The following is a 23,276-nucleotide window of genomic DNA, read 5'->3' on the forward strand; positions in this document are numbered from 1 at the left end:
TGGCAGCAATTTTCATTCACCAGTGACTGGCTTGGAATCCTTTCTGGCTAACAAGTGTGAATGGCTTAATTATCTGTCCAGTTTGCTCAGATCTCTGCATCTATCTAAAGCTGAGAAAACTGCACACTTGGTGACAGTTGTTTTTTAAATTACCTAATAAAAACAGAACTAGTAACAACACTCAATTCCCAGTGTTTAGCTGCCCACAGGCTCTGCCTCTTGTCCAGGGGCCAGAATCGTGACATACATACTCAATTGAAAGGCCAAGGTTTTTCAGTGGGGTTTTGGCTTTCTTCCAAGAGTCTGACAGGGGTACAAAGAGACCAACAACCAGCAATTCAGCCTCTACCAAAAACGCAGAAAATTCTTTATTCCTCATTTTGTGTGCCTATGATTAGCACATCCTATGCCTGGAAACATGGAAAAAAGCACATATACATATGAGCACTCTGTCTAGGAATTGCTAAAACCATCCCAAATCCACAGAGCAAGACAAAGAAATGTTCAGGATTCGTGGCAATTACTCTTCTCCCAGCACAAGCTAAACAAAACCCTGCTATCTAACAGGGGGAGAGGATGAATTAACATAGCCACCTCTCCATACAGCAATTAGCAAATGAAATCAAAACAAAGGAAATGTCCTCCATTAATCTTTCCCTGCCAAAGAGCAACTGACTGCCATATAATCCACAGCAATTAGCCCAATAATGGGAGCGCAAGAGATTTATCTTGAAGCAGGAATTAGGGAGGGCACGATTAATGTACTGTACATCAAGAGCGCAGGCAAAAGCTGGTGATCCCTCAGTGCAGGGTTGTTTGAGGAAACTGAAAAGTTTAGTGGCCTGGAACCAGGTTGCAGCACATATACCCCAGTATTCCCCTTTAACATATCCTGAAAAAGTCTTGTTGGCAGTCACTGCTTGTGGGAGGATGAGAGCTCATATCCAAATGTACACAAGCAAACTGTAAATGTAAACAAGCAAGCCAGAGAAGACTGAAGCTTAAATATGGCTGTTCAGAAATAGCAGGGGCTTTTGCATGCTCATTGCATGAGAAGATTCCAGGATGCCAAGGAGTTTAGGTGACATGGCCCATCAGGATGCAAAGATCCAGAGGAACACTGAGAGATCTGCCACCGTTAATCACAGCGTCCCCCCAGCTCTTCACACCGTGGGAGATGAAGCCAAGGAAGCTCCAGAATGCCCACTGTTTGTAGGAGCAAAACTTGATAACACAGTGAAATCTCTCGCATTCTATTTTCTTTCCTGCTATTTAGAATTTTTGAAATCACAATGCTCTGCTGCTTTTCACTTTCAGTTCTCACATGTTGTTTTTTTCTGCCTGTTTAACTTGTTATTTCAGTGGGGAATCTAGCTCAAGTAAACCTGCAAAGCAACTGGAAACTGAAGAAGATTGAGTGGTACAGAGCTAGAAAAAATGCAGCATCCAGGTTCGTGGATCTTCTGCTACAGAACAGGTAAGGGATCAGGTAAGGAAAGTCTTAACACACAAAATACAATTCTTCCCATTAGCTGAATTTTTCTTAAATTTAAAAATGCATCTTCTTTCTTCATTTTCCCTTCTTCAGAATCACATGAAAAGTGAAGAGCAAACATGGAACAGCTTACAGGGACACCACAAAGCTCTTGCTTACATATGCATCAGAAATAGAAGAAAGAAAATGAAGAGGAAAAATTAATTATCTGAAGATAATCTTTGTTCTAAGCACCATTATTAGGCATCACAAGCTTAAAGGACTGTGTTTATTTTAACATAGCACAGGGAAAGACATTTAAGAAGATTTAAAAATATTAAGACCTCTGCCATAAATATCTGTGCCAAAATTTTACTATGAGACAGTAAACAATTTATAGTCCTGTGACATTAAATGTAATAGGACACAAAGAAGTAACTGAATTCAACAAAATTCTTGTTTCAAGGATATTTGCAACACCACAGAAAAGGAGATTTTAAACAAGTGGAATAGGAATAGTACAGACTCTGCATACTACTAAAAATCAATGCTGAAGTGGTGTGCAAATACCTTCTTGTCATCAGCTTAAATATGGACTCACTAGACAAACCAACAGAGAATTTGTGTTGGGAAATTGGTCCCATAGCTGTTGCATCTACTGGGGTTTTTAGGTATTCAGTCAGCTCCAGAGGAATTCTGAGAGCTCAGTAATGAGATGTATTTTGAAATCATCATATTTAGCCGTAGATGAGAGCTTCACTCTACAGGAAGCCTGGTAACAGATTTAGCCCTTCTCCACTTAGAATAAATGGCTTTAGTTTCCATCAACTGCTGTACCCTGTCTGTGCTCCAGAACACTGTTCTCCAGTATCTGGTGTCTTTTCACACAGCAAAGAGAAATAAATACAGAAATTGAGACAGGTTGAACCCACAAGTCATTCCTGAAAAGCCTTGGATAGACTCACATTTCTAATCCTGTAATTTTGCAGTTGATTTGTTTTAATAGAGCAGAGAATTTGCTTCCAAAATCCAAAGTTTGACCCTTAGTCCCTGTGTGTCACACTCTTAATTGGAAAAAATCATGTACCTTTCTGCCAAAGAATACTGCTTGTAAGGGAGAAAAAGATTTATCAGCGCTCGTCTAGAAGAGTTACTAAAATATCAGACAAGGGTTAAGAACAATTTGAAAGACTACTCAGTAACAGTTATTCAGTTCCTCTTTAGATTTTATTTCTTCTCTTTCTCCTTCCTACACCCTCCCTCTCTTCCTGCTCAGAAAATCTGAAAATCTTTTGTCTGTTATCATGTCCTTTAAGCTTCACAAGGAGGACATGTTCACTCCTGGAATATAATGTATAGATTTCCTGCATGTGCTTAGCATACTCAAAATGGGGAAATGAGGTGGCAAAAGTAAAAAAGTAAGGAACCAGCTCCAGTGAGACAGTTACAGTTGTACACCAACATGAAGCTTCAGCTCTCTTGAAATTGCCAAAGATTTAATCCTTCTCATTCCCCTGAACCTTCAACTCACCCAACAGGGTCACTTTGCCCTGATTGTGGCAATCTGAGGTGGTCTCCCACAAAAAAAGTTGAGCTGTTTCTCTAGCTCATGTATATTTACCATTGTTCCCATGACTCTCTGTTTTTTTTTCTTTTTTTCCTATTAATTTACTGTGCTTCATCAGTGTTTTTACAAAGAACAAAACAGAGAATACAATTTCTGGGGTCCTCTTTGCAGCATACAGCAGTCACTTCCTGGGCACTGAAGAGTAATGCATCTGGAACTACTTGCTATTTCCAGAAGCATTAGCGTGTCTTGCCACCTCACACTGACAATCCAGACCTAAATGTGCATGAGAAGACAACAGCACCTGCCCCTTAGTGCTGCCTTCTGGGGAATCCTTAATAGCAGCAACACCAAAAGACTGTGCCAGAGAATTCAGTTCTTAAGCAGACAGTTCCACCTTATCCCACAGTCTGTGTCCTGCTCATTACAGCTGATACATTCCCATGGCACAGAGATCAGCACAGAGCTGCCAACATAGCCCAGCACAAGCTACAGCTGCATCTCCATCTATCCACTTAAGCACACTTTCTGACAACCTTTCTATCAAGGGTGAAAAAAGGGTGGCATTCAGCCAGTTTGCCTGCCCCACTGCCTTACAAAATGGAAATGGAGGGCAGAACATCAGAGATGAGCTGTGGCTGCATGGCTAGTCTCCTAGTTGTTTTCCTGTTGGTGGACAGATTGCAAAGAAATTATTATTTGTCACCAAGTTTTAGTCACTGGGGTACTTGCAGACTTCTCCCTTGATGCATTCATAATTCATATTTTTAATATCTAATCATCTACGCATGGAAAAATGCTGGAAGCCATAAGAGCATGACCTGGCAGAATTCAGTCTGGTCTAGACTGAGCAAAGCTATAGCTACACAGGGCAATCTTGATCATCCATACTCTGCCCCTAAGCAGGGACTCTGTTGTGCCTTAATTTGACAGCAAGAAAATAAAGAGTGGCTTAAAATGAAAGCTGTTAGTCAAGGATTTTGTCATAACAGACAAATTTGGAAAGAACAAAGTTCTCATTATACTGACTGTTGAGATTCTTCTTTGTGAAACTGTGACAAATCTAATAGTGCATGGGGGATATTTTTTAATAGACTCAACAGGCAGATGGATGAGATTTTAGACAGACAGAGACAGAAGTGTATAAACTTCAGCCAAACACAAAGAAAGAGAAACTGCTTGGGAAAACGTAACTGAGAGTAACTCAGCATGGCTTGGTATTGGGAGCTGAACTTGCAGCTTTGACAAGGCTGACTTTAAGGCGACCTTCAGTGAAGCTCTTTAACAGTGTATGCTGGGCAATCGCTGGTAAATCTTTATTAATTTTAATTGGCGGCACCCATTTATAAGAACCATTAAAAAGGATAAATTGAGCCCATCCGGCGTAATGTCTTTTGTTAATTAGTTTGTCAGCACTGTTTTAATATCCCCTAATGACTTCATATTTCAGGCCTGACATTAAAGGAGACGCTGTGAGAAAGGAAATGGTCTTATCACCGTGTACATTTTTTTCTTTTTTTGAACAAAAAGTGTCCTTCCAGGCCTGACCAAGGTTAGGTGTCATTTAACTCAGATAGACAGGTACCACAAGACTTGGAAGGGCCCTATCACCCTATCCAAACCTCACCTTGCTACTCAACAACATGCTCTGCTAAGATACTCTCTTTTTACAGACCCACACAACAGCAGAAGGAATTAAAAGTCATTAGTCACCAAATTCCCATCCTCCACAGCTCATCATGGACTTGTCTTTAGTCTCAAAACACAATCATATGGGAAAAATACAGGAAAAACCTGGCACAAAATTGCAGCCACGCCTCCCTTAAGTAAAACAGGTTAAACCCCACAGAACTGAAGGTCTTTTGATTCACAAGGACATGCACAACACCAATATTCTGATCTGTCTTGGGGACTGCAAACTTACAAATGAAAAGTTGATAGAGTAAGAGCATCAACAAAGAACGCTTTGTGTATGGATTTAATTTGTAAAAGAAGATGATGGAGAAATTATATCTCTGGGGATGATGCTTGGTCTGGAACAAGAGTGAGTGAGCAAATCTGTGATTTTGGTGTGAACACTTCTTTTCTTCTTTTCCTCATCCTGCATTTCTTGTAATAGCACACTCAAATCTTTATCCTGGAAGATGAAGAACTTGAATTCAGTTACAAATGTTGGAAAAGCAATTCTAATGAGCACAATATTTTAGACCTTTACATCTCTAATAGGTTATGAAGATATAAAATTAGCTAGTAAAAGCAACTTAGAACATTTTACCCTTTTTCTCTAATATGTATGCACTTGATAATTTTTATTCAAAGAAGAAGTTTATTCAAGGAAGGGCCAGGAGAAGGATCAGCTGTAGCCATCACAGAAGATAGCACAACCCATTATTGTCTGAAAAGTCCCTCTATGAGCAAACCTTGTGTACTAAGACACCTTGTTTCTCTCCTCACACATCTGCCACACACATCTTTGAGCTAATAAACACTGGAATTATTCATCTTGGGAAGCATTTCCTCACTATGAGGCCTGCAGCAAATTTTGTTCCTACTCAGCTTCCTACTGTGACTTATTCAATCAAGGGGAAGATCCTGAATTAACATTGACTTTTTGTCAGTCAGTGAAGGGTTGTCTCATGAGCTGGACTCTATTGGGTTTCTTCATTTATGATTACAATAGGTGAGCAATATGAGGCAAATATCATCCCCCAGTAGTTTATATTACATTTGATGCTTTGGTGCCTAGTGTTGGAGTAATTCACATAACAATGAAGTGAATAAGTGAACTAATAGAAAAATTAGCTTTTCCTCTGTCTTACACAGCCTTGCAAATCATGAGTATTTTCCTTAATTGTAAGGTGCTTACATTTCTGCTGTAACAGTAAAAAGAAAATGAAATCTTTAGCTAATAAAATAGCTTATTTTTTCCTTTCAATTTTAAATTTACCCATAGATGACTCTTTATAGGCATCATACTGAGACTTGTAGAAAGACATGTTCCACTTTGCTAGATCACCTTTCAGCAAAACACAAACAAGTAATTACTGTAGCGACCAAATCAGTTAATAGTTTTATTACTGAGCAAAATCCTTGCCTCAAAGTCAATTGAAATCTCACTGTAAGGGTCTGGAGAACTAACAAGTTTTGCTTTTTCCATTAAAATTTAAGATTAGTGATTTTACCAGATTTTTTTATGGATATACAGCTGCAGCATTTGAATATTAAAAGCTGCTCTTTGCTCTCCTGAAAGCCATCCTAGTGACACTGAAAGCTTGTGCCATGTTTCATACAGATTTAAAATTTTCAGGGGACTTCTAAAACTATGCCCTGTGTGAAGCACACAGTAAAAGCATGCCTAGGGTGAAATAGATATTCCCAGTGGTCTGAACACCTCTTTGAATGAACTGCCTTTGCAGGGAATAAAAGTCTTGAGTTTTTTTCTCCAACCAGCCTGTCTCTTGTGCACTGGTGTGCTCTACAGCGCTCAGCCTTTCATAATTAAAGGTCTGTATAACACTGGCAGCATCACTGGTACTTAGTCTCCATTTTGTAGTTCTGACAAATAAAAATTTACATAATAGTCTTTCATTTCCATAAAACATAGTTATTCATGACAGGCATATTTCCAACCTTCACCACAGATCAAAACCTTGTGTTTTCATTGTTCCAGTACTTCCTGCTCTCGTCGTACAAAAAATTATGCCTTAATTAGTTTTGCTATTGCTAGCTAGAAAGTGAAAAGAGACAATTTTCATCAGATGCATTAACTCAATGACAGCTGAAATTCACCTGGGGATTGAGAAAGAAGGAAACTAATGTTCCTGTTTCCAGTCACATCTAAGAGCCAGAGAGAAGAGGATGGCATCTACCACTTCCAAAATATGGCAAACTAAGGCCTAGCCCTTCCAGTCTATTCCCCTATATATTCCAACACTATTTTCACCTGTTGATGTCCTTCCTTCTTTCGTATAAAATTTTCTGTCCTCCAGCATGTCACTGTTGCTTCTGCTCTTCAGGATTTAGATATCTAATAATGAAATGTCCAAATACTAATAAAATGTCTATATTTTAATAATGTTTTAAGTTAGTGAACGTTCATAACACATTCCAGACATTTTAATAAAATTTTAATGATTTATTGACAACTTTTAATAAATTATCATTTTTATCCAAAACCCAGCTTGCCAAATTAAAAAACTGCAACAGAAAAAAAAAAAAAAAAAAAAAAGGAAAAAACTACCCCACATCTCAGTATGTACGAAATGTGGCATCCAGAAAAATAACCTGACCAGTCTAAATAAGTCTGTATAATTAATTTTACAAATGTATATTAACAGAATTACAGGAAGGCCCTATCCATGACATACAGTCCCTGTATGCATCACTGAAGTACCCTGGATGGTCCTCCAGGCTTCTTCTGATCCCATTACCTGCCAGAAATCATTGAGGAACTTAGACAGATTTCTCTGTGTGCCTGGATTACTCAGTGCATTTGTTGAAAATATCAAATTGAAGTGAGACAAACATCAGAACCCATATTTGCAAGGACACTTTTTTATTTTTAATAAAGCTGCTGTTAATAATAAAATCAAGCTGTTAATTTCAATGACAGATAACTACACACAATACATTCCCTTCACAAAGCTCACAACAACACATTAACTGGTAGTTCCCAGTCTGGAGCAACAGCTGGGAGGCCAACACTAGCAATTCCATCAAAGCAGAAAACTGTACTGATACAACACAGGCTAGCAGGGGTTCAGAAAGTATTTCTAGTGGTCCCTTGTCTCAGCTGGTATTGAACCAGCTGTAGATGCTCTCTGCAGAGAACACTGCCTCAGGTGCCATGTGAGTTAGGCACCCCATTGTTAATCCTGATGGTTGCTGGAGGCCTAGCGGCCTTCAACAAATTTGGCTGCCTCACATGCTAATATATCCATGCTTGTGGATTCCACAGCACTACTGACTCTGGAGCTAATCAAGTTTGGAGACACTTTCAGACATGAGCTTTTTCAGCATGCTCTTTTGCCCTGCTTGACTTGCTTTTTTCTGGTATCCATCTCTACCCGCCATACATAAATGCCTATGGAATCCATTCACACCCACACAGAAGAGGCCTTTACAACACACAAACAGGAGATCTGACACTTCTGGGAAAACCAGAGCTGTTAGTGGTACCATGTGAACTCTATTCCTATGTGTAGTGGCTCAAGAAGTGATGTCAACAGGCCTGTGAAAGTCAGAGTAAAAGCTACAAATTTATTTGTTTACAGTGAATATAATTTTTTTAAAAAAACCAAAACACGAAGAACTATAAAGGCAAAACAAATGTGAAATTATTCAAGCACTTTTTTTTTAGCATACTGTTTAAATAATAGATTAAAACCAAGTTCAAAATCACCTGCTTTGATCAATCATCTAGAGACCATAGTCTATTTTTTTTCATTAGAATCAGCTTTGAAGCTTATACCTCAGCACTGGAAAAAGCAATTGCCTGATTTTCTCCCATGATGAAAAAAAATATAAAAGGAAACAGAATAAATCACATGAATTTATGCAAAACCAGAAATGTCACTGTTTGTGTCACATGCTCCTATGTCTTATGACCATTTAGGCAGAAATTTTTTGGTCCTGCATCATGGTGAGCATCCAGCGTCAAAGGAGAGTAGCGCTGTGTTAACCTGCACTTACTGGTACAGATCTCAAACCACCTTACAAAAACTGCCCAACAGCCTTATCCTCATTTTGCAAAGAAAAAACTGATACACAAAGAAAAGTAGTTTGATACTGATGGCAGAATCAGGACACGTCTGCTAATGTTTTTTTCTTGAAAAATACTATTTTTTTTCCTTTTTTCTTTAGTATGGAGGACTAGAAAGTTGAGTCTGCATATTTCTCAGCTCTTCTTTGACAAGAAACCTGTTAACCTTCCCAAATTTCCTTATTTTCTTCAGTGTTGCCTTCTCTGTAACTTCTCCCAAATTCAAACCAATTCCTGGTCACAAGTGGTCAGAAGTGATAGAAACCTTCAGCACCAGTCATTTCAATGAACAATTCTCTCTTTGGCTTCAGACCTGTCACTAATATCACCATTTTCTCTTAATCCACTGCTTCCCATAATGAAAACAGTCACAACTGTAATGAAAATTGTTTTGAAAACAAAGTGGGTTTATAATGTGATTCATAAAGGAATAAAAATCTGCAGAAGTCAATGCCATGGCCCCTACTCACAGAAAATTTTCTTACAGAAACAAGCAAAATAACTCAAACATGAAGATAAATTACACTTTAGTGACCTGTCTCCAAATATTAGATAGCTCACCCCTGTCCTTTCTAACTCACTTTTATTCAACTAAAACAATCCACTGAATAATCCATGTGAATAGTCTTGATCTGGAACCTATCTACAATGACTTCCTTACATGTGTTTTGTAACACATATAATCTTGCTTCCATTCTCCAGCCAAAAATAATGCAGTTTTGGAAGAAATTTCTTGCCAAGAAACTCCATATTTGCTTTGTGAGACCATTCCACATTAAACTCACTACTTCAAATGAGATCTTTCAATCTACTTGTTCACAACAACACAGTTTCATGGAATCATAGAATGGTTTGGGTCGGAAGAGACCTTAAAATCATCTAGTCCACCCTGCCTGCCATGGGCAGGGAATCTTCCACTAGAAAGTGGCTTCAAAACCAACAAAAGTACACTGAAAAGGTAAGTGCATTTCAGGTTTTATATTAGTAATCCAGAGCTACTCCTGGTATTTGCCTGCCTTTACGGAGGGTTGAGGCAATCACAAGAATAGATCAACATCCATATAGGAACTTACAATACCTTTTTCATTGTCTTCTCCATTAGTACCATTAGAGCATGGTGTATATAGGCAGGCCCTACACACCTATAGAGAAAGCTAAGACATGTAGTAGAAGGGAAGCTGGTTAGAGGTACTTTAAACCAGTGGGGACTACAGTGCTCAGTGCTTACTGAAGGGTTACCAAGCTGAGTTCTGCTTGGTGGGAAATGTGGGATTATCCCTGGGAACACTTGTACTGACCCACAAGACAAGTGGAGCCTGGTCTAAGCCCAAGCCTAGCCTTGAGTACTGCAAGCACTACTCTAATTGCTGGCTCCTCTACCCAGCCTGGGTGACAGGAAGAGAGCAAGAAAGCCTACCTGCAGAGCAGCACCTGGTGGCAGCTGGAACAGCAACACTGCTTCTGGATTCCTCCTGCTTGAGCACTTCAACCTGTTGGCAGAGCTCACAGTACAGCTGCTAATTGCAGGCTTTCACAGATCAGGTCCATTATGTTCTCTCACTGTATCTGACAGGGACTAATGCCTGAAATCACACTGGTCTTAAAAGCAGAGACGGTCCAGAGTCGCAATATTCGAGCACAGTCCTTTTCCAAAAACAGGATCTCTTAGCATGAGGCTTATCTAAGAGCCAACTGCATTGCATCAGCCTCCTGCAAGAAGTACTTTGAAAGGTTTTTGACCTTTCTTTTCCATTTGGAGACAAAAGTGTTTCAATCCTATCATCCAACACCTAAATAGGAACAGATTCTCACTCCCAAGTTTGAGAACCAGAAGTAACATCTTAAAATAGCAAGCAGCAATCTTTGTGACAGTGAAAAAATCACTTGGAAAGCATCAAAATGTGTGGAGACCTCATACAGTTTGGAGGAGCTGGTTGAAATCTAGCTGTGGCTCAGTTAGGTGGGTCCTAGAAACAAGGGAGACTCCCCCCACACAAGAGATTAGGATATCAAACAAGTGCTCTCAGAAAGGGCACTAATTCACTTTCTGCTCTTATCCTGTGCATGTGAGAGGACTCTGCTCTAAAACTTTCAAAGTAACCAACCATGGCTTGTGGAAGGAGACATTCCAGTGAGGCTGTATTATACTATCATTTTTAAGGCATTAACTTCAAAGGCAGGCATTGATAAATTTTAAACAAATCAAAAAACAGCACCAATACTCTCTCTCATTCCAGATCCCATTATGAGCATAAGCCAAGTATAACATCATGATAAATATGCTGTGCTTGCACACCTGTGCGGAGTTCCCAGCCTGCAGTAGGAACTGGAAATCTGTCAACAAGAAGACAAGTGAGCTAGTGGCCTTCTGTGATGAAGGGACTACAGCAGTGGACAAGGGAAGAGTTTATGGTTGTTATCTGGACATTTGTAAGGCCTTTGACACAGTCCCTCACAACACCCTTCTCTCCAAATTGGAGAGATATGGATCTGATGGATGGACTCCTTGCTGATGAGGAATTGGTTCAAGTGGACAAAGGCTGAACATCCAGATGGTGATGAGTGACAAGCGGTGTCCCTCAGATGACTGGGATGAGCACGGTTTTGTATCTCCATCAATGACACAAACAGTGGCATTGAGTGCACCTTCACCAAGTCTGAGTATGAGAACCAAGCTGAGTGGGGCAAGTGACACGCCAGGGGGACAGAATGCCATCCAGAGGGACCTGGACAAACTCAGGAAGTAGGTTCACAGGAACCTCATGAAACCAAGTGCAAGGTGCTGCACGTGAGCTGAGGCAACCCCTGGTATCAATAGAGACTGGGAGATGAAGGAATGTAGAGTAGCTGAGAAGGAAAAGGAAATCAGGTGCTGGTGGATGAGAGGCTGCACATAAACTGACAGCATTCACTTGCAGTCCAGAAAGCCAAACATATCCCAGGCTGCGTCAAAGGCAGTGTGGCCAGGAGGCTGAGGGGGTGATTTTGGCCCTCTGTTCTGCTCCATTGAGATCCCACCTGGAACACTGAATCCACTCAGGGGTCTGCAGCACAGGAAGGAACTTGACCTGTTGGAGTGGGTCCAGAGAACGGGCACAAAAATGATTGGAAGGATGAAATACCTGTCCTGTGAGAAAAGGCTGAGAGCTGGGGTTGTTCAGCCTGGAGGACAGAACGCTCTGGGAAGACCTTATTGTAGCCCTCCAGTAGTTACAGGGGGCTTACGAGAAAGATGGGGATAGACTTTTTAGTAAGTCCTGTTGTAGGACAAGAGATAATGTTTTTAAACTAAAAGAGGATAGATTTATTCTAGATATAAGGAAGAATTTTTTTTTATGATGAAGGTGGTGAAACATAAGCACAGGTTACCCACAGAGGTGGTAGATGCCCTGCTCCTGGAAACGTTCAAGGTCAGGTTGGATGCAGCTCTGAGCACCTATTCTCGTTGATGTCCATGCTCATTGCAAGGGTGTGGACAATATGACCTTTTAAGGACCATTCCAACCCAAACTATTCTATGACTATGTTGCAAGTGTTGTTCATAGTTTGAGAGCCATCTAAGGGTACATGATTGCTCAGGACACACTGCTGGGCTTTGCAGCAGTGAGAACAAGTTTCTTCTTCAGACTTTTGTGTCTCTTTGTACACTGGATACATTTGGAGCATACCTGGAACCCCAGGATTCTGAAGCTGCACTCCCCTGTGACAATGCAGCTCACAAGTACCAAGGCACAGAACTTGCAAGAGCTGAGAGTGTTCTTCCTTGGGCATCTGTCTGGAAAACGGTCTTCAAAAGATAAGGTAGCTGCTGCATGACATTCCAGAAAATGTTGTTCCCCTTTTGAAATGTCTTGTCTACCACAAGAATCACATTAACAATATTGATATGCATGTCTGTTCCTTAAAAACCAAGCTTTCCCAGAAGAAAGATATGAAAATAAAAGTACTAAAAGCTAGAAATACCCAAAACCCACCACCACTTAGGAATTATTTGTCTATTATCTCTGTCTATGCTACATAAATAAAAATGAGGGACTTTATTGACACCATCTATGCTACATGGAAGGTTCTCAAGGAGCAGTGTATTTTCTGTACATGAAAATCTGCTGAAAGTACTGGAAAGTTCCATTTTCATGTAAATTGAACATTTCTTTGTTTTTCTTTGACTTCATACAACCAGAACCCTAGAAATGCTGTATTTTAAAAACTCATAAATGTGATACCTTGCAGAACGCAAACTATTTTACAGTTATTACAGTTATTTTACAATTATTTTTTATTATGTCAATATTTATAAATATAAAATATTTATATATATTTTATATAAAATATAAAAATGTTATTATTTTTTAACTGTTGTAACAAAATAATTAGTGTTATGGTGTTGAAAGTCCAGGGATTGAGGACTTCCCAAAATTTCTACTATGCACACGGTACCAACACACAGCAACATAACTGTGTCACAGGAAAAGCAAAGTTGAGTGACTACTGCAAGTGCAGAGCTTCTGGCAGGAGATTACACAGCAGAGGGAGCAATTGCCCTTCATCACAGAAGCAACTGAGTAACTTTTTTTCCTTACAGCATTAGCATTGCTGTAGCTGCAAATTATTCTAAGATGGGTTTGTACACCAACATAGTTCTTATTAGATGAAACATGAGAACTGAAGGAAAAAAAAACAAAACAAAAATCCTCTTTGAGTACAGCTGTGTACAAGAACTCTGCATTGACTTCAATAGGCATTGGTAAAGCATCCAAGAGAAAAAGCAGCTGGTCTCTCTGTTCAGGAAAAGAGATAGATAATTGCTGGTGTGAAATAGTGAGAATTTGTGAGAAGGGAAATCATCATTCATTGTAATAACTATGCTGAGTCTACGGTTGATAGTGACAGTTTTATATCCTAAGATATAAAAGGTGTTTTGAGAACAAAATATGTGAGATCAGGGCTAAAGCAATGGTGTTGTGTATTTATTCTTCACTAGTTTTCTGAGGGAGTTTATTCTGGTATGTAGTCATTTCCTAGTTTGACCTACAAAGCTTCCAGGACACCATCTGGTGCAAAGGCTGAACAAGGTTACATTCTTGGCAGGGAGAATGTAGCAGCTAGAGACATGGGAGATTGACTCTGGGGTGTATTATTCATATTAAGAAACAGGAAGACACTCCAATTCAGAACACATCTAGAAAAGGTGCTGGAGGTTTCACAGCACTGCGTTTACAGAACCTCACAGAGATGTGCCCCGTGCCTTACACGGTCAGGGTCACTGCAACACAAGACATTGTAGCTCACGCTGTTTGCACATGAATAGGGCAAAGTCAACAATAAGATGAGAGCAGGTGGGCACGTTCAATGATTTGTATTAATATCTAACAGCAAGATTTGCTATCATTCCATCCTTTAAATCCTTACCTTTCTAAAATAGAAAAAATACAGCAAATTTCCTTTTGCAGTCTTCTGCCTAACAGACTAGTCATACATGTTTGGTTAGACCAAGTGTTAATCTTAGCTATCTTTAAGCTTAGCATCCTTTGATTCCTACTAATATAACACAATTTAGCATTTCAGCTTTCCCTTTTCTATTCAGTCAGATCAGTTACAGGATCTAAAAAAGACCTGAAAAAGTGAGAAAAGGATCTTTGCTCAGCATGGGTTCCCAAGAGGAGCAACTCAGTCATCCATGAAAGAAAGAAGTCATCAATTTACTACAATTGATTGAGAAAAAAATATTTTAGCTATTTTCAATAAACCGAGACATCTTAATATACAATAAACTGCCAGAAGTCAAGAATTATAGGTTTTATTATAACCACACCACTGGAAGGTAACTTCCACCCTTTCCAGGGACCAGTGAACTGATAGATGCCGCCTGCAGCACCAACTTCTTCTCAAGATCCACTTCCCAGGACAGAGGGCATCAAGATACTGGAAAAAATCAGTGCAAGTGCCTCCAAGTTTGGCTGCAACCTCTATCTGCCCTGCAGCTGACCTCATCCTCACCGTGGGTATCCCCAAAGGTACAGCAAGGCTACTAACTACCAAGAAGTAGAAGTTAATTTACTTGTTCAGCACTGACACCAGCAGGAATCACACAAAAAGTACAAATGGGTGTCTGGCCAGCACTGTAACCCAAATGACCAGAAACTCTAGGAGCAACTAGTGAGGATCTGGCCCTTTGTAACAGTTAGTTTCAGGCCCAGAAAAAGCTGAACATCCGTAAGGATAGCTGTGAATTGGCCAGTCTCCACCTACAAACAGAGAAAGCTGCTGCCATTCATCCCACAAGTGTTCTTGGAATTTGCTTGCTACAGCTTTAAAAAAGGTCAGATAGAAGGTGCTCAAAAAAGAGTTATGCTGTGATCCCTGTGGCTGTTTGAATTGGGCAGCCAACTCTGCCTTGTGACAGACAGCTGGGAAATGTAGCTACCAAGAGACTGAATTGTATCCACATTTAAGCACTCAAGTTTCATGCGAGCATGTAAATTGTACAGCAGGAATTTAAGGGATGGAGCAGCTGCATTATGAGGAGAGATTTCTCTCCTTAATTTGAAGACATGCAGGCTGAGGGGGCTACAACTGAGAACTGCAAAATCATGAAGGTAGTTGAGAAAGCGAGAGCAGATTGTTAGTCACCAAACCTTGTAATACTACAAGTATGGGCACTCACTCAAATTGCATGCAAGACAGGTTTCAAACAAAAGAAATAATTTTATTTTGCAAACACAGCTGTAGGGAAATTTTGGTGATGTGGGACTAGGAGACCATTAATATCAGCAGGCTAAACAGAAAAAAAACAGGCTATAAAAAGAGAATTATTTTACTGACAGCCGTTCCAAAACGGATAAGGGAATGACCACAGGTGTACCTCCCAGAGATTTTACTTTTACTGTCCAGGGCAAAGATATCTGTCTAGGTGGGCCTTAGGTTTGACAAAATAAGGTATTTCTTACATTTTTATGCATGAAGCCATGACTGGAGAAAGTCATTGCCACTGTAGGCCTAAGAGCCCAGACTCACTGCAGGAGAGGCAGCTGACATGGCATCCCCTGTAATCACTGTCAGACCACATGTACTTTAAAAACCTGTGCAGAAGTAATAATGCCATAGGCATACACATTGAAGAATTGCTTCTGCCCTGCAGAGCATTGAACCTAAATTCAGAATTGCTTCTGTTATATCCTGGTAGCTATAACTACTGAAGTCTTGCAAAAATTCCCTTACTGTTTTTCCTTACATGCAGCTCCTGTCCATAATACTCCCTGCTCCAGAGGAACTCAATGATGGCACCTTTGTCCCTATTGCAAAATGAATTTCTCCCCAAAACTTGCAACCAACCAAGTAAGCTCAATTTACAGCTTCATAAAGGTGGTGTCTAATAATGGCATGCCTGTCCCACTCTCACAATATGAGAACAGAGATTTTAAAGAAAGAAACCTGTCATTTGCTAGCACTCAAACACATGCTGGTTTCCTCTGAGCACAACAGATTCCACCTGCTTCCTTCCTTTTCCTTTCAGATCCCACAGCTGTGACAGATACTGTTACTAATACACACAGCACATGTGCCACATGTCCCTTTATCTTCCTCTCTCCATTTCTACACCCCTGAAGTAGTGAGAGGAAACTGAGCTGGCCAGAGTTATCTGAATGTATGCAAGGCCCAATCAGAGTCATGAGACCAGATGGACTGACAATAGCTACTGCTCCTCCTACGTATTAAATGCCACCACTTTTCACAGAATTTTCTGTAACATATGCAGTGGTCACCAGTCTAAACTTGACCAAACAACTTACCCAGCTTCATACTATGGTGGATGGGCAGGCGGATTTCTGAATATGCTTGTGACTCCCCAAGAAGCCATAAGAGAGATGGATCTAATTTTAGCAAAGCCCACTCCTTTCTCAAGTCTGAGGAAAAATCTGTTTCCATTTTCTCTGAAGCCTGCAAGGAAAGTAAGAAGGCACAACATTTTCATCATTGAAATCTAATAAAAATATGACCATACACTAGCTCATTTCTCAGCATTCCAAATATAACCAGAAAGCATAGTGTTGTATAACACAAGAAGACAAGCACTGCCCTACAGTGATAGAGATTTTATCTATCTCCCATTTCAATGGATACTAGCCAGCTGGAATTTGTTCATAAGTATTTATTTGAAAGCAAGAGGATTTACACTGGTCCAGTTGCCTAGAAGAGAAATCCTTGGAAATTACAAGAGGAAATAACCTATTAAAGCCATCCATTTCCTCCACCAGGCATCATACAGGTCTAATCCACTCTGTACCCTTAGACAGAACTGATTTGGCACGGTTGTCTAAGACAGCAGAGAACTGGACTAGAATCCTTCCCAGTGGAAGTGAACAGTGGAGACACCTCTTCTAACACTGGGAGTAACAAATAAGGCAGCTGGGTTCTCAACAGTACAAAGCAGTAGATCAGTTTCTCGCAACAGAGCTATTAATGAGATCACCTCTCACCAATAATCTAAAAAAATTTAATAATCAGAAAACTGTATGATACTAAAGTCATTCTGGTTGTGGCAAAGGGAGAGCCACGTAAAAATATTCCTAAAACCAAACAAACAATGAAAGGGGAAAGAGACACGAGAAGACACTAGAATGGGTTGAAAGTAACTGGGCCCTGGCACCAGACATCAAATTTATTCCTTGGCTTCAGATATCATTCAGAAAAGTTACTACTTACAGAGGCTGACAGAAGAAGTTTCACTTATTGGAAATGTTCTATAAATTTCAAGTTATCTAGATTCTAATTCCAGTCCATTTTTAGGAATTGCTTTACTTTTTATTGTTCTGGCAGGAAAAACTTGATCCTACATATTTTCATTCCTAACCACTAGATGTCACTCAATCCATTTCTGTCTCACGCCCACCACCACAGTAACTTACTCCCGAGGGAAAAAACAACCCAAAAAAAAAAAAAAAAGCTAGCGAATCACTACGGAGAAACAGAGAACACGCGAAATAGGGCACAAAGTTTTCCCAAACACAGCCTCTTTGTAAGCCTGAAGTAGCTTTCAAACACATAGGTCAAGATGTTTTGAAGCCGAGACAGATTCAGCGCCACTTTCAGCTGGACAGGGTAAAAATATCAACTCCGTAGTTACAGACACAGAATTATTAACTGTTCAATTAATTTCCAATTCAAACAGCAACAAAGTTAACAACCTGGGTGGAAAGAGTCGCCTCTTAAGCCTCTGCAAAGTCCACTATATTCCCTAAGTCTGAGCCTTGATCCCTGCAGTATATTCCTTATCATAGAATCTTAAAATGTTTTGAGCTGGAAAGGACATTAGAGACCATCCAGTTCCAGCCTCCTGCCATGGGCAGGGACACCTTCTACTAGAACAGGCTGCTAACACAACCTGGCCTTCCTTGAACACTTCTGTGAATGGGGCAGACACAACTTCTCTCTGCTCCAGCTCCTCACTTCTCTCATAGTAAAGAATTTCTTCCTAGCATCTAAACCTACCTTCTTCTTCCAGTTTGAAGCCATTCCTCCTTGTCCTGTAACTACATGCCCATGTCAAGAGTCCCTCTTCAAGCTCTCTTATAGTCTTTCTTTAGGTACCAGAAGGATGCTAGGAGTTCTTCCCAGAGCCTTCCCTTTTCCAGGCTGAACAACCCCAGCTCTCTCTGCCTGCTTTCATAGGAAAGGAGTTACAGCCCTCTGATCTTCTGCATGGCCCTTCTTGTGTTGGAGCCCCAGAGCTGGATGCAGCACTCCGGGGAGGGGCTTACTATCTCACCGGAGCAGACCAGAGGGACAAAGTCACTAGATACAGATGTATATACCACATCTCTGTGATGCCAATAAGATCATAGCCCTGCAGGCACCTACACATCTCTAATTCTTCACGGTTATTCCCCACACTGCGTGCAATTGCATAGACACATTTAAATTGCTCCTTAACCCCACCCCAACCCTATCCCAATGAAGCCGACTACCTGCCATCTCTCTCCACACACGTTATAAGATATTCCCTTGGAAAAGGTACCTTTTTAGTTTACAGACAGTTTAAAAAATTAATTCAGCTCTTTGTACTATATTGCTCTTTGTACTTAATTTTCATGAAACCCCAACCCTACCTACAAAACCTGCAATGATAAATTATCTCCCCTGTATAAACAGACATCACTGTGTGGCATCAAGCACATTTCATATGATGCCTAAAAAAATGTAATGTAAAACTGAATGGAAAAGTATAATTACTAGATTATCAGGTTTTGGCAAACCAGGGAACATATGACAAGACTGTGAAACAGTAAAAGGGAAAAGGAAGGAGGGGAAATCAAGAACCAGAAGATTAACACTGACAAAAACAATGCACCATTTGTTAATAACGATAGACCCTATTTTTTCATGAAACTTTTCATTCATACTCTTCTAATACATTCCTCAATATATTAGAATATTAACAAATTCCTATATTCTTTTCAGTCTATGACACAACAGAACAGATCAGTCTAGTCCTACTAATCTATGCATTTCTACACTAACATCAATAAAGCATTTCCAATAGTGAAAATAAACCATATCTTTAGCATAGCTAATCCTTTTGTAATCAGTCCTCTCCAGCCCCCAAACATACCTTGCTATAGGAATTAACCTACTTTCAAAAAAATATTGGTCTTTCCACATGCACAGATTTTTCATTCAGAATTTATGTAGCCTAGAAACCAAAATAAAGAAGGTTGGCTTGCTGCTTAGGAGAAAACTCACATTATAGCCCTGGTCTACCACTGTCTTCCTGCGGGATCCTGGACAAGTCATTCAGGACGTTTACAGTTCACAGCAGAGGGCAATGCAGAGTGCTCTGAGCTGCAGATTCCCAAGCCAGGAAACACACATGGCACAGCACTGCTGAACCTGTATGAGCCAGTCAGTACTGGTACATTCAGGTGTCATTGCATGGAGGTGGTTGCCTGGCTCATGAGGTCAGTGATCACACAGCCTGCTCTGGTGTCTTTTCACCAACAGTAAAAGCACTTGCTGGTTCTTCACCTATTTTCTCCACTTGAAGAGTGAGGAGAGTAGCCCTTTCATGTTTTGTGAAGATGCTCTAGGCATACAAGCAAGAAAACTAGGTAAGTGCAGACAGAACTGAGTACCAGAGAGAAGGGAATGCACGCAGAAATATAAAACCCATGCAGCACTTGAAAGTTGCTTTCCTGCAATAATTTTATCTTGGACATCAGGGAAAAAAAAAATTAAAAATCTTTTACTACTAAATGATAAAGTTAAAACTGGAGACACTAAGGACCAAGCTGTGAAGAGAAAACTGATCAGCATCAATTTGACTTGGAAAACTATAAAAAAACATCATAAGAAAATAACTTTGCTCTTGGAAAGTGCCACTTTCTTGACATTTCTTGAAGAAAAATACATTTCTGCTGAGAAAGGTTACTCAGCTTCAAGAAGGATTTTCTGAGAAAAGGGAGAGGTACCAATTCCAAAATGTACTGCCAATCAGCAGAGTTAATGATAAGACAGAAGTTCAAACTGCACGCACGAGACTTGGCCTGGGGAATTAAACCTAAGGCTCCACATAAGCTCCTGAGCAGGCGAGTACAGGAGTGGTGCCTTTTGCATGTACAACTGAATGCTCACTCTAACCCCTGTAAGACAGGCTCACATGTTAGACAAAACTCAGCACACTTGTTTGGATGTGAGGAACATTACATTTAGATTTCTATTTCACACAAAGCATGGTTGGGATTTGAAAGCAGTTCTTTCAAATATTAAAAATAAACACCCTGTCTGTTGGTGTATTCATTATTCTGTTTCCAGTTACATCTTTCAAAAGTGTCTGTTCTGTACCAGTGTAGAAGAAGAAAAATAATTTATGGGATAGGAGCCTGTTTTCTCTTCATCTCTAGAAAATAATATCAGATAGACAGAAAGGAAATTAAGAATATTATGATAAAATCTTACCTTTAACCAAAAGCTCAGTGAGCCATTAATAAACTTTAAAACAGGCACAATTTTTTGCAATTTGTGTTCCACACACCCTTCAGAAAAAAAGCCCTTTTCCTTCCCAGCTAAGTACATTGTTTTTATATTTATATTTTATATTTATATTCCTTTCAGTGAAGTTTGATGTGAAATCATATCAGACTGTGTTCCTTCCTGTAGATCCACTTTCAGTACTCAAAACTGGGGTGGCTACAAGAGACATGGAGAGGACTTTTTACAAGTGCACGTAGTGATGGGATAAGGGGAATGGTTTCAAACTGATAGAGGGTAGGTTTAGATCAACAATTAGGAAAAAATTCTTTACTGTGAGAGTGGTGAGGCACTGGAACAGGTTTCCCAGTGAGGTCATGGATGCCCCATCCCTGGAAGTGTTCAAGACCAGGCTGGATGGATCTCTGAACAACCTGATCTAGTGGAAGGCATCCCTGTCCATGGCAGGGGAGTTGAAGTAAATGATCTTTAAGGTCCCTTCCAACTCAAACAATTCTATGATATGATAAATACAGAAGCCTCATAAATACTGGCTGATATTTTAAAGCTTGATTTGATCTAAGTCTCTCCTCCCTTAAGTGTGACCTACGCATGAAAAGAAATCAGAATGACTGCAACTGAAGAGAAAAATGTGTGGAGTCACTATATCAATCTCTTTTGAAGTCATTCTTAACTGCCAACTAAACAGGGCTATTCTGGCACTGCTGTGCCAATTGATCTCCCAGACACACTAAACATTACACGTGCTGTAATCAAGTAACAAAAGCTTTGCTGTTATCTGCATAGGTAGTCCTGATTAGAGCAAAGGCAAGAATAAATTTTGGGGCAAAGGTAGAATTCCTGCTTGGGGCAAAGATCTACTGCAACACATGCAAACAGTTCAGCAGCACGGTGATCTCAGCAGCGTAAAGACATTTGTATGAATAGGCTAAAGGGAGTACTGCGAGCTAGAGAAAGCTAAACACAGGGGGAAACACAAATAAACACCATGTCGACCATGAGGTTCACCCCTCTATCTTTAACTGAAAAGTTAAAAAAGAGGGAAGGAAGGGGAAGGAAGGGGAAGGAAGGGGAAGGAAGGGGAAGGAAGGGGAAGGAAGGGGAAGGAAGGGGAAGGAAGGGGAAGGAAGGGGAAGGAAGGGGAAGGAAGGGGAAGGAAGGGGAAGGAAGGGGAAGGAAGGGGAAGGAAGGGGAAGGAAGGGGAAGGAAGGGGAAGGAAGGGGAAGGAAGGGGAAGGAAGGGGAAGGAAGGGGAAGGAAGGGGAAGGAAGGGGAAGGAAGGGGAAGGAAGGGGAAGGAAGGGGAAGGACAAACAACAAACACTTTTAAAACAAACACTTTTTTGGTTTTTTTAAATTAAAAAAAAAACACTTTTAAAAGGTAGTTCACCTAATTTGTTGCAGGCTATCCAGTGTGATACACAAGCAGTGAATGACTCATGGGCAAAGTTCTGAAAAATCGATTTAGAAAAACTACAGGTGTCTTTGGAAGAAGCCTTCCAAACACACAGAGAATTAAATAGAATTGACATGTTAGAAACACTTAAAGAAACCCAACAAGGTTAGGTAATTGCCTCAAAGCTAAGTAATCTGGGAAATAAATTCAGAAATATGCTGATATGTCACATAAGGCTTTTCACAGAGCTCTTTCAGGAATAAAAAAAGGGAACCCAGCTCGAAACAGTTACAGAAAAAGGAAGTTAGTGCCACAGAGAACCTTAGACCACAAAAAGGCCAAATTGGATAAAGACAGCACAACCCCTACTCATGCTCTAAGCAACATTGAGTGTTACATAGAATATGTACTTTGGAAAAAAACCCCTTAAGATCATTGAGATGTTCCAGTTCACACTAAGAAAGTGTAACTGAACAGTGGCCTAAAATTGCCATTAAGAAGAGGAAATCTCTGCTAAATGTTTTAATTGTTCTTACACAAGATCACAAAGACACTGTATTTGAAGATTAAAATAAAAAACAAACCCCAAAACCAAAATGACAGCAACATGACTACCAGAAGTAAAAAAAAAAAAAAAATGAAATCTTAATAAAAATCTAGAAGACATTATAAAACAAAGGGAACACTATCACTCACTATCCATGTATTCTATGTTTGCAGAAACTAATTTTGGATCCTCTCTAATAGAGACAAAACTTCCACTTCACACAGAAGAACAGATGAAGGAATTTATTTCTCAAGTGGTCTGTATATCACCTGCACATTTTTATCAAATATTTTATATCTTAAAAATAACTTATTTATTCCAGTAAGTTCTGCTTTGATTTCAATCTATTATCAATGTTATTTAATTTTTCACTAACAGCAAAACTTAACTAAGTTCCACCCATTTAAACCATTCTCGGGTGTGATATACACAGAGCATTTGCACAGTCTTCCTCTACAGAGCACAGGTAAATGAAAAATTTCTGTTGTTATTAAATAGAAATTGCATGCCCTCTGGTCCCTCACCGTCCTAGCCACAACAGTGTGCTG

The 23,276-nt window shown here is 39.9% G+C and overlaps 2 long non-coding RNA genes across 2 annotated transcripts in view; one reads left to right on the forward strand and one right to left on the reverse strand.

The window, feature by feature from the left end:
• The window catches only part of LOC147652656 (uncharacterized), a 117,135-nt gene that overhangs the window by 91,625 nt on the left and 2,234 nt on the right, over positions 1-23,276 (reverse strand). The window contains exon 2 of the long non-coding RNA XR_015288141.1: positions 16,593-16,740. This is a non-coding gene — a long non-coding RNA (uncharacterized LOC147652656). The remainder of the gene's footprint in view (positions 1-16,592; positions 16,741-23,276) is intronic.
• On the forward strand, positions 968-7,113 carry LOC147652658 (uncharacterized). The gene is made up of 2 exons (XR_015288147.1): positions 968-1,477; positions 1,589-7,113. It is a non-coding gene; the product is annotated as an uncharacterized LOC147652658 (long non-coding RNA).

This window comes from Cyanistes caeruleus, chromosome 6 (genome assembly GCF_971803275.1).
Source record: "Cyanistes caeruleus chromosome 6, bCyaCae1.hap1.1, whole genome shotgun sequence".
NCBI classification, from domain to species: Eukaryota; Metazoa; Chordata; class Aves; order Passeriformes; family Paridae; genus Cyanistes; species Cyanistes caeruleus.